Raw genomic sequence first — 13,366 nt, 5'->3', positions numbered from 1 at the left:
TTCATGTATTTAGCCTGTTCATTTTTATTGTGATTATTGATATGTTTAGATTAAAATCTACCAGCTTTCTAGCATTTTCTTACTTATTGGATCTGTTTTTTGTTTCTTTTCCCCTCATTTTCTACTGTCTTGGTTTTGCTCAACATTTTTAACTGAATCTATGTTATCTCCAATACTGAATCATTATTAACATAGTTTTTTCTTAATACTTGCAACATGTAACTTTAATTAAGTATAGTCTATTTTCAAATACTTTACTGCTTCATGTACAGTGTAAGAACCTTACAACACTATATCCCTAACTCTTCCTTTTCATTTTTAGTGTTGCTTGTCATTTTATATACATCATATAATTTTACTATTAAGTTTTACATCATATAGAATATTATATAAATGATATATAGGCATGCACTGCAAAATGACATTTCGGTCAAGTACAGATCTCATATAAAGTGGTGGACATCCAGTATGTTAAGGTTAATTTATTATTGAAGAAAAATATTATTTTTTATAAATTTAACATAACTTAAATGTACAATGTTTATCAAGTCTACAGTAGTATACAGTTATGTCCTAGGCCCTCACATTTACTCACCACTTCACATTCTTTCACTCATGGACTCACCCAAAGCAACTTCCAGTCCTGCAAGTTCCATTTGTGAAAGTGTCCTATAAGGGTGTACCACCTTTTTGTTTTTTATATTGTATTTTTGGTGTACTTTTTTATGTTTAGATATATTCAGATACACAAATACCACAGTCTTACAGTTGCCTACAGTAGTCAGTACTGTACATGTTGTATAAGTTTGTGGCCTAAGAGCAATAGGCTTTCCCACATATCTTAAGTCTGTAGTAGGTTATACCATCTGGGTTTGTGTAAATACACTCTATAATGTTCACACAATGATCAAGTTGCCCAGTGATGCATTTCTGAGGCTGTATCCCCATTGTTGAGCACACGTGATTGTAATATAAAATATTATGAAGTCATTTTATACTGATAACATTTTTTTATTTCTACAGCCACTTATCTTTAAGAGCAGCAAACTATAGACCCCCACCTGCTTTTGTGAGTAGTTTTATTGAAACAGAGATATGCTCACTTACTTTTATATTATATATGCCTCTCTTTGCATTTCAGTGGCAGAGTTAAATAAAACCATATGGCCATAGAATTGCAATAGAAACCACATGACCTTCAAAACTCTACAATAATTAATCTTGTCCTTTATAGTAGGTATACTGAACCCTATTTCAGCTACATTCAAAAGGAGAAAGTAATTAGTTTTAAGTTCAATCATTTCATTACTGCACATGAAGTTCTAGAGTCTCTATTTCTTGAATAGAGGGACCCAGTCTGGCAAAACAGCTGCAATTTTAGCTACCATCTGTTTAATTTTATTAATTGTATTGTGATTATCTAACAAATACTATGAAAAAAATCATTGTGTGTATGATTAGTTTCACCATGTTGCTCAGGCTAGTCTCGAACTCCTGAGTTCAAGGGATCTGCCTGCCTTGACCTCCCAAAGTGCTGGGATTACAGGTGTGAGCCACTGCACCGCCTGGCCTGGTTTTATATTTTTAAAGTTTGAAGTACATCACTAGTATATAGAAATAGAATTGTTTGTTGAATGCTGATTTATATCTCCTGAGACCTTGGTGAACTCATTTAATGGTTTTGATAATTTTTTAATCTTTTATATTTTTTACATGAACAATCTTGTCATCTATAAATAGGAAGAATTTTATTTTTTTCTTTCTATTATCCTTTTTTATTTTTAATATATATATTTTTTAATTTAAGTTCTGGGATACATGTGCAGAACGTGCAGATTACATAGGTATACATGTGCCATGGTGGTTGGCTTCACCCATCAATCCGTCATCTAGGTTTTAAGCCACCCATGCATTAGGTACTTGTCTTAATGATCTCCCTCCTCTTGCTCCCAACCCCCCAACAGGCCCCAGTGTGTGATGTTCCCCTCCCTATAACCATGTGTTCTCATTGTTCAACTCGCACTTATGAGTGAGAATATGTGGTGTTTGGTTTTCTGTTTCTGTGTTAGTTTGCTAAGAATGATGGTTTCCAGCCTCATTCGTGTCCCTGCAAAGGACATGAACTCATTCTCTTTTATGGCTGCATAGTATTCCATGGTGTATATGTGCCACATTTTCTTTATCCAGTCTATCATTGATGGGCATTTGGATTGGTTCCAAGTCTTTGCTATTATAAATAGTGCTGCAATAAACATACATGTGAATGTGTCTTTATAGCAGAATGACTTATAGTCCGTTGGATATATACCCAGTAATGGGATTGCTGGGGCAAATGCTATTTCTGGTCACTAGAAAAATGTAAATCAAAATCCCAATGAGATACCATCTCACACCAGTTAGAATGGTGATCATTAAAATGTCAGGAAACAACAGATACTGGTGAGACTGTGGAGAAATAGGAATGCTTTTACAATGTTGGTGGGAGTGGATATTAGTTCAACCATTGTGGAAGACAGTGTGGTGTTTATTTTTTATTAACTAACTACCCTGGCTAGAATTTCTAGCACTGTGATGGATAATATTGGTGAGAATGCATTTCCTTGCCTTTCTTAGAGGGAATATATTATCTTTCGTTATGAAGCATAATGTTTGATGTAGATTATGTTCGTCAATTTTCTTTTTCAAGCTGAAGAAGATCCTCTCTATTGAAATTTTATGGGAGTTTTTATCATGAGTGAGTTTTGAGTTTTGTAAATTTTTGTTTTCATAAATTGATTGACCAATATATTTTTTTTCTTATTTAGGTTGCTAAATTTATAGATTTCACTGACTTTTAAAAAATTGTTATTAAGGAAGTTTATTAAATAAGCGTGCTTAAGGATAACATTTTTTAAGTGGACCAAGACTCATTATTGGCACAATTTCGGAAGATTAAATGTATACACTCATCAAAGGATTTCAGGCTTAAAATGCATTCAGTACACCAAATTGAACTTCTCAATACTCTAGAACATATACGTAAGCAATGGAATTTTTTTTTTTTTTTGCACAGCCATTTGTTATTCTCCAGAGCTTAAGCTAATTTATGTTCTCTTGGAAAAGCCAGAAAACAAAAACATTAACAATCATTTATGTAACAACAACTTGTCTTAGTTGTACCACTTGCAAAATGTAAACAAACTGTCATCACAACTTTTCACATACATAAATAAAAACATCAATATCTCAATGTTCACAATATCTTATAACACCTGTCCAAACTTCCATCAAGTTATAAAGGAACTGTTTTAGATTAAGCCAAAGATTTATTTGATGAGATAAAACATTCGGTTGTCACTTCTGCAACTTTGTGTTGCACACCAGTGATTATCCCTTTGATTAATCTAGCCTTCCCCTGTTACTGTTGCATGTTCTTGGCAGGAAGCAGGTATTTCTAAGCCATTTGACACACTCAATAATGTTTTACAGTGAAGAGCCTCCAGTATAATTATTCTTAACTTTACTTACTATCCTATTTTCTAGTATCTTTCTCTCTCTCCCTTTCTGGATGAAAATATTTCTCAGAACACACCTCATGCCGTCAGAGTTAAGTATTTAAACAAAACTTCTCTGTTGACATGAGCACTTTTTTCCCCCTCTTGGGCTGAGTTTTTACAACTTTCAATTCCAGGTCAACATTTATTCATTCTGATGAATTCTGTCACACATATTTAGCATTAAACAGAAGCAAATTGTAAACCACTAAATATTGGAAGAGAGGTACTTACTTTACTTGGTTTTTCATTAAAATGGCAAGAATGCTATAAAGACTCCCTTAAATTTGTATGTTTTACTAGTTTCAAAAGGGTTGGCCATTATAAGACATAGAATGCTTTTTGTGGTCTAATGTCTTTCATGTTTTCTCTATTTGGTCTCCTCATTAATACTTTGGTTAATTGATGCATATTTTTGAGTCACTGGTCACTGAAATGCACACAGGAAGAAAATAAAATATTAACATCCTGTGTATTGACTGAGTTTGTATGCAGCCCACTTTGGAGATCAGTACATCAAAACCTGTGAGGATTGTTGTTCAGAGATAGTGAGTTTAAACATTTGTCCTTTCATATGTGGTAATTAATAATCTCTAGAGCTCATTTAGCCATATTAAATATAATCATGAAGAAGAAACAATCACTTGCATGTGTGTTCATGTGTGTGTGTGCTATTGTGATATGTATGTTTCTGGTTGAACTATTAATTCACCAGTAGGCATCAACTGCTGTTAGTACATGTGGGGAAAGGATTAAGGAATTATGCTCCTGGTTTATAATTTCAGTTACAAGGAAAAGAAGTAGAAACAGGCTGACAAAACTGTAATGAGTGATCAGGATGGGAGGAATTGAGTGACATTGGAAAGGGACATACAAAACATAAACAAGCATATACATAAATACAGTCAAAGATAGTTAGAATGAAATAAACAAAATGTATTATGAAATAAATACTTCAAATAATAAAATTAATGAAGTTGTGTGAAATTAAATTCTAATTATAAAAATTCTACTAAGACAGAGAATTTCAATTTTTCTCTCAACAAGGATATAAAAAATATTTGGGGGAATTATGGTGAAATGGAGAATGAGAGATAAATTTAGAGCTATTTTTTTTCTCAGCTTATTATTCTTACTTTAAAATCTTAGTGCTTTTCCACCCTAAGATGGTTTCCATAATAGAAGAAAGTTGTATTAATGGCTGAACTTTTTTTTTTTTGGTAAATTATAAAACCTTATTAAATTATATTAAATATGAATTAAAATCAACGCATTTGTATACTAAGTTCATTGACAGGGAGACTCAGTATTTTTTAAAAATAGCTTCCTCCCCAAAGGACCTATTTATTCATTGTGATTTTGAAAAATACTTATTTTGGTTTAGAATAATTTTAGATACAACTGTAATTCGTGAGGATATTACAGATACTTCCCATACATCCTACATTTAATTCCTCTTATTGCAAACATCTTATATTAGTGTAGTCTATTTTCCAAAATTAATGAAGCAACTAATTGATACATATTTATAACTAAAATTCATACTTTATTAAGATTTTCTTAGCTTTTAGCTAATATCCTTTTTCTAATTCAGCATCCCATTTGGGATACCCCATTACCATTAAATCATTGTGTCTCTTAAGGAGAGACAAACATAAATTATAATGATATAGAACAATTAAAATGAAAAGTATGGACATTTCTACATTGAATTTGCTGATTGACATTAGACTCTATAAATTCCACAAAGTCAGGGAAGGTGACATAGTCACTATTTTATCTCCAGCATCCAACAATTACAAAAGTTGACACTCAGAAAACTATTATAATTATATTAAAAGAAGAAGTTCCATGAAACATCAATTACCCAGCAAAAATGGATGCATTCATATCTAATATAAACGTATCAATCAACTACTCCAAATAATAGAGAAAAATAACATCACCTGCTTAAATGAAATTATAAGGGTATCGGGTAGAGAGAACAAGAATGCAACAATATGGTAAAACCCCATCTCTACTAAAAAACAAAACCAAAAAACAAAAATTAGCCAGGCTTTGTGGTTCATGCCTGTAGTCTCAGCTACTTGGCAGGCTGAGGCAGGAGAATCGCTTGAACCTGGGGGGCAGAGGTTGCAGTGAGCTGAGATCATGCCACTGCACTGCAACCTGGGCAACAGAGCGAGACTCTGTCTCAAATAATTAATAATAATAATAATAATAATAATAATGCAGCAACAGATCTCAAAATGTGGTATGAAAAGCAGATAGAGAAATTTGGTGTATTTAAATACAGAAGAAAGCCAATAGAGCCACATATTAGAATATAATTTTTATGACAAGACATTTCTCTCACTCAAATTTCATAACATTGCATTCAGAACCTCATATGTAGTAGGTGCTATTCCTAAACTGGATGTCATTAGGAAGGAACATCCAGTTTGTGAATGTGTAAGTCCACAGTCTACAGAAATGTATGCTCACCCAATCAGTATGTCACCACACAGGCTTCTGCGGTTCGGAGACAAAAATTTAATATAAGAAACATACATTTGTGTACATGCTTTTTTTGCAGGAAATTCTATCACTTTGAAACGTACTGTATACAGAGCACTTTAGATAAGTAAGAAACATCTCAGGGATAAGTTCTTAGATGGATGTATACAGTAAATTAAAATAAAATGTTCTATGTGATACTTTCAACTTTGGTAGCATTCTACTCTCCCTAAACCCTGACAATATAGCCTCATTGCCAATATTATGCTAAGATTTGCCTGAATACTTTTTACTTTAGCTATCCTCTCTCGTTATTACCATCATCATCAAAGAACCCCTTTGAATTTTGAACAAGGTAGGGGTTTCCTAGCTCTTAAATGTAGTGGTGGAAATTAATTCCAGTTGATTGAATGGTAACACATACGGATTAACACATAGGGTGGGTGCTCTCTATTCAATAGACACACAGACTGATCAAAATTTATGCCAAAATATACAAAAAATCTCCTAAAGGTTTAAAATTGGTCCATTTAAAAATATTTAATCATGATTATTATAAAACAAAATACAGAATAATAGTGAAAACAGTAGCATCAACTACCAATTATTGAAGTACTGCCTACTATTTGCAAAGTTTTGTTACGTGCAAAATCATCTCTAATTTATAAAAGGAACACCCTTCAAGGAGAATATGGATTTTCCTTCTTTTCTATATAAGTGAGCTAAGGATCAATAAGTTTAAGAGGCTTGTCAGATGTTTAAAATGCTTCTAATGGATGATCTGGGAAATTAAGCTAGACATAAAAGTAGTGAATTGACATGGAAGGAAAATAGAAAGAAACGAAAACATAATGTATGACTTACCTGTGTTATACATACTGGATAAAATACACACACACATGCATAATATTACACACAGGTTAGACAAATACACATTTTTTTCAAAACTCGCAACATCCATCTGAAAAACACGTTAGTATCTCTAGCTCAAAGCTGAGGTAATCATGACTTTAGGAATTTAAGATACATGTCAAATGTTTAATTAAAAACTAATGAGAAGAAATAGGAGCCTTTTAGACTATTAGATTTATGATAATGCAATTATTTTCATTTTGTAAAATTTATTATTTGAGACAGAGTCACACTTTGTCACCCTGGGTGGAGTGCAGTGGCGTGATCTCGGCTCACTGCAACCTCCGCCTCTCTGGTTCAAGTGATTCTCCTGCCTCAGCCTCCAGAGTAACTGGGATTACAGGCACGCACTGTCATACCTGGCTAATTTTTTGTATTTTTAGTAGGAACAGAGTTTCTCTATGTTGGCCAGGATGGTCTCGGACTCCTGGCCTCAAGTGATCTGACCACCTCTGCCTTCCAAAATGCTGGGATTACAGGAGTGAGCCAGTGCACCCAGTCTCAATCATTTTCAAAGTTAACTAAATTAATCTAATCTGTCTTCATGCACCTTGCTATTATTATTTGATGGGGCAGTATTTTCAAAGCATTTCTGACCATGGAAAGCTTTTACTGTTCCATAGACAAATGCTTTACTCAATATTAGAGAGGTTAACAAATCCTGGTAGTTTGAAAGAAATGCCACATACATTATTGGGATTACTACCCAAATTAATGATAGTGATAAGGTTGTAAATCATATGCTATATAAGTCTATACCCCATTTTATAAAATATGGGATGTTTAACAGGTAAAATAAAGAATAAATAACTACTAGAAAAAATTGTCTGTGTACATAAAATAGCCATCTTCTTGAGAAATATGTAAATGAACAAAATTATGGGCATCACGTTTTTGAATAAATAGAACTGCATAAAATATGACTGATGGTTTTCAGAAGACACAAAAATAGAAACATTGGCCATGACAACACTTTGCTGATAAATAAGTGCAACCCATCCAGTCTATCATGTCACATTAAACATTCTTTTTATGTTACAATCTATTCTGAATGAAAATACAACTGTAAAATCACTAAACTAATTTGTTGGTGAAATAAAATAACTCCTCTTTTAAGAGAGCTTTTTTTTCTGAGAATAACTGCTGAATAAGTTACATATGTATGACTTCTTTAACCTGTGCAGAATTACATAGTTCCTTCTGAATTACTTTGTTTTGAACATCAAAGTAGCATTTGAAACAGCCATACCTCAATCAATGTGAATTGGGGATAATTAAGGAGATAATCAGACAGAAATTGTTTTTGAAAAGAAAAACAAAGAAATCAAACACAGATTTACTCATTATTTTACCTCATATTTTATAACTCCATTTCAAGCTAACAACTTAACCTTCAATCTTATACTAATTTACAATAACTCTACACTTACTCACCTGTGCACACATTTTATATTATTGTGTCAGAGTTGAGTTTTATATTTGCATCAATTAACAACTTTTTGCAGTTGTAGTTATTCTTAATATTTTTTCCTTTTACTTTTATACTAGTGTTAAAAGTTATTATTTCACCACCATTTAGTATTACATTATTCGGCATTCGTATACATATTACATTTACCAGTGAGATTTGTACTTTCATATGTACTATTTAGCATCCTTTCATTTCAGAATGAATTCCCCTCAGCACCTCTTGTAAGACAGGGCTAGTGGTGACAAATTTCCTCAGTGTCGTTTGTTGGGTAAAGTCTTTCATTTGTAAAGGACAAACTGGGTTGAGTGAATATAGTAATCTCATTTGGCCCCCAGCACTTTGAATATATCATCCCATCCTTTCCCGGCTTACAAGGTTTCGGCTGAGAAATCTGCTGATAATTAAGTAAGGGTTGCCTTGCGTGTTATAAATTACCTTTATTTTGATGCTGACAAAATTTTCTTTGTGTTTACAATCTGATCAGACACAAGTGCAACTTCTTATGGTCAGAAATGGATAACAAACCTGTAAATGTACCCCTGAACCTAAAACAAAAGCTAAAAAAAGGCTTAGAACTAAAACTAGGAATATCTATATATTTCTGGTGACAAAGACTGAAAACAGATAAACAGTATCACCCATCAAGGAAGATGAATCAATTGAAATAATTTAAAAATATGTGAAAAGGGGCTGTGAGACCAAACAGGGTATATAATCTGTCCTCACTTCACCCAAAATCTCTTTATTTTAGCATCCTACCCAATACCTGGCTGAAACTAAAACAGTTTTAGTTAAGTTAATTATTGATCCCTGGATACCAAACCCAAACAAATATCCCTGTCTCATCCTACTACAACTTCCAGCAGCATGTGACCCTGGATCATTCCATTCTTTGAAACAAAGTATATATTACAAAGTATATATCTTTATATAGTTTGTTTAAAAGTGTGTGTGTACATATGCATATGTACTAGTTTATATATATATACATGTTCAAATAGCAAGCTAGATATACACGAACATACCCATACACACATACATAAATATGTATAGGTGTTTTTGTGTGTGTTTATATACATATATATGTATATATGTATGTATGTACCTATATTTTGAAGTACATATACTTTGAAATATATATTTGTTATATATTTTCGACAATTTAGTTAGACACAAGTGGAACTTCTTACAGTGAGAAATGAATGACAAACCTGCACATGTACCCTGAACTTAAAATAAAAGGTTCAAATATACTATATGTGTATATATATAACATACTCTTATACATATATATTGCATCTATATATACTGAATATGTTTATGTATCATATACTATATGTATAACATAGCACACTGTATGTATATAACTAATATACTCTTACTTCCTTTCATATTGCTAATCTTTTTAAAAATTTTCTTGAATATTCCTTCATAGTCAGATCTCTAAATGTTGCCATGGGTACCTTGTATTTTAGATGTGGTTTTCTCTCTCTTATATAACTATGTTCTTTCTCTAAGATTTTTAAATTCAGCAATGCAGCATTCAAATCTGTCTATGCACTGGTAACTCCACTGTACATCAGCACACCTGACTCCTCAAATGATCTCCCAAATAGTATATTCGACAGCATACTGGATATTAGAACATCTAAGAGGCACAGTAAACATCACACAATCAATAAAGAATTTTCCTTAATAATTCCTTTAACATTTCCTTCTCAGTAAAAGTAAATCTTACTGCATGGTTATTCAAATCTGAAAACTAGGTATTGTTCTCCATTATTAAAAACCTTTTACCTCTGTCAAGTTCATTAATAAGTCCCCTTGTTTCTATGTCCAACATGCTTTAATTTATTTACTTCTGATCTTTAGCACTGTCATTACTGTTTCTTTCTGTGATACTTTGTTAGCCTTTTATCTCATTCTTTCCACTCTTGTGCGATTCTTCCTAAAACTGTGTTTTTATAGCAGGTAGTAAATTCTTGAAAAACAAAGCAACAACAATGAAACATTGGCAAGTCAAGTCACTCCTCTGCTAACAAGATAATTTCTTTCTACAGATCTCATATTAAAAGGGAAAACATTGCTATGTTATCACTTGTGAGACTGTTACATAATGGGATCATTTTTCCTTATGTGTGTAAAGAGAAGTAGAAGTATACATCTGGTTTTGCTCCAGTCATCTTCCTTCTCATCATTGTGCTCTTTTGCTCAAAATCCTCAGCTTGCTTCCCAGACAGCTTTACTCTTTCTGATATCAAAACAGCATTGCCACTCTTGTATACCAAACTACAGGCATTTTCTTTCACTCTTTTTATTGGTATAACAGTTCAAACCTCTTTTTTTTACCATTCTATTAAAACATTTTCATTCAGTTATCTAAAACAGCCCACCACATTTTCCTTTATATTACTGTATCACTAACACTTTATTTTCTCCTACAAAATTTTCTCCATTTTCTCCTCACTTATATCCCCTATTTCTAACTTCCTAAAGCCAATCTCTCTTTCCTTTAGCCAACCTTTTCTTTCCTTGTTTCTTTTCACAAATGGCAGTTGTTTTCCCTCCTAGCTCTGCCCTCCTCCCTCCATCGGACTTATAAAATGTGTAGGCTACTTCTGTTTACCCATCCCTTCATTAGCTTATTGCTTTGTACTCTTACTCCTGGTTAGGATGCTCAAGTTGGGCTTCGTTCTGCCTAAGGAGTCTAGAAGGTTACCAGTTTATATACCAATGCTTAAGGAAGTCTCTAATTTGTCCTGGAGTTCTGGAAGCCTGGGGGAACTGTAGCTACTCATGGTATATACGGAGTAGAGAGCTGTGGGTCTAAGGAATGTGAGTTGCTCAGGTAGAGGTACAGGGAATTTCCATAGAAACTGAGAATTCCTAAGGGAGGTTCAAGTGGGAGAGAATCAAGGAAAATCTGATTCTACCTCTGCTGGCCGGATGAGCTTAGATACACAATGGGGAGTGAGTAGGCTCCAACTATGTAAATTTTCAACAGCATAAAGGCACTATGTGAATATTAAAATTGTAGAATTGAATAAAAAGAATATGGTACTAAAATGGTTACTGGAAGTAGGCAGATTCAAGAAACTACCCAGACATTTGGTGATCTCATAGGGAACTTCCCTAAGTGTTCAGAGTGAGCCAGAAATAGATGCATTCACAGAGAGACTGACATAGGTTCAAACGATCTCAAATGCTGTTTTAATTAAGATCTGAGATTGTTAGTGACCATGGCCACCTGCCAGAAGTAAATCTAAAGCTAAATCTTCTAAGTTAGAATAGTGTTATATACATTATCCTTGGACTTAAATTATTAATATTTCTAACTTATTTTACACAAAGTATCTTGCATTAGCATAACCAAGCAGAGAAAGAATCAAACAAATGTGTCATAACACCAGTCTTTTCTTAAACAGGAATAAACATAGAAGATCAAATAATACTGTTTTCAAATAGGTTTTATAATAACTGCAATTAAATATACTTAAGAAAATTAAATAAAATTTGAAGTGTTCGTTAAAAAACTAGAACCCTTTTAAAGATTCAAATGGAAACTCTGCATGTGAAAACAATATTAAAACTCGAATTAAGAAATCAAGAGTCTTTACTTCTATTCCGTGAAGGAACTGTAAAATTGAAAACCTAATTAAAGCCCAAAGTTGTGTAGATCTTAAATAGCAAAGCTTTCAGTGCAGGCCATCAAGATTCCTAGTTATATTTCTTACCTTATACTTATATATGGCCCAGTAAAACCCCAGGATGAAAATTATTTTTAAATTGTTATATTTTGGAAAGGTCCCAGAAAACTTAGAAGAAACCAACAAATGCCAACGTAAATATTAATAAAAGTCTTCTCAGGATAAATACATGTTGTATCAAGAGAAGGATTGTTGATAATGAATTTCTAATGTAAATGAGTAAGTCAATTGTATATACATGTAAAAAAGAGGAGAAGGAAAAAAGCACTGTAGACACTATATGTGAGGTACAGCATAAGTAAACAAATTAAAAAAAAAAATAAAGCAACCTATGCGTCAGGTAAAATACTGAACCCCAAAGATAAAGGGGAATTTAGGTTGCAGATAGAGTTATGGCTGATAATCATCTGTTCTTAAGATAGGGAAGTTATTCTAGATTATATAGGCATGTTCAATGTAATTACAAACATCCTTACAAAGTGGAAGTAGGAGGCAGCAGAAGAGTCATTGTCAGAGGGATGTTATGTGAGACAGACTGCACAGGCTATTGCAGGCCTTGAAGATAGAAGGAGGCCATGAACCAAAACATGCTGGCAGCCACCAAAAGATGGAAAAGTTAAGAAGGTGGATTCTCCCCTAAAGCCCCCAGGAAAGAATGCAACCTGCTAAGATATTGCTTTTAGCATAGTGACATGTGTTGAAATTGCAACCTACAGAACTATAGGATAGTAAATTTGTGTTGTTTAAGGCCACTAAATTTGTGATAGTTCATTATGGTAGCAATAGGAAATTAATATGACCCTTGTATAATTTAATTTCTAAAAAAAATTTGGGAAAAAAAGATAATTAGTAGATTTTCTCTCATCAATTTTCATAAAATTCTTTTCATAAAATTACACAATGTTATGTTCAAGTACATACACATACATCCTGTTACATAAGCAATCACAAAAGCAAATATGAAATTATTACTAGTGAATAAATATCAGAAAATGAAAAAAGTGTGCATAATTGGAGGAAAAATGTTTTCAAAAGCATATATCATGAATTGCAGAAAAATTATTGATAAAGAGGGAAAATATTTGAAAAAATGACTAACAATTTCCAAAATTAAACAAACATGTAACCCTTCAGATTTACAGGGTAGTAAAGGATGTCACCCACATGGTGATAATAATTATCAGAATTAGAATCTCCACAATGACGCTCAATTTAGGAGAGAACTAAAGCAATATTTGCAACTACTT

The sequence above is a fragment of the Macaca nemestrina genome, chromosome 12, assembly GCF_043159975.1.
Source record: "Macaca nemestrina isolate mMacNem1 chromosome 12, mMacNem.hap1, whole genome shotgun sequence".
In the NCBI taxonomy this organism is placed as follows: domain Eukaryota; kingdom Metazoa; phylum Chordata; class Mammalia; order Primates; family Cercopithecidae; genus Macaca; species Macaca nemestrina.
The sequence above is the reverse complement of the archived record's forward strand: the minus strand, read 5'-3'. Positions refer to the sequence as shown.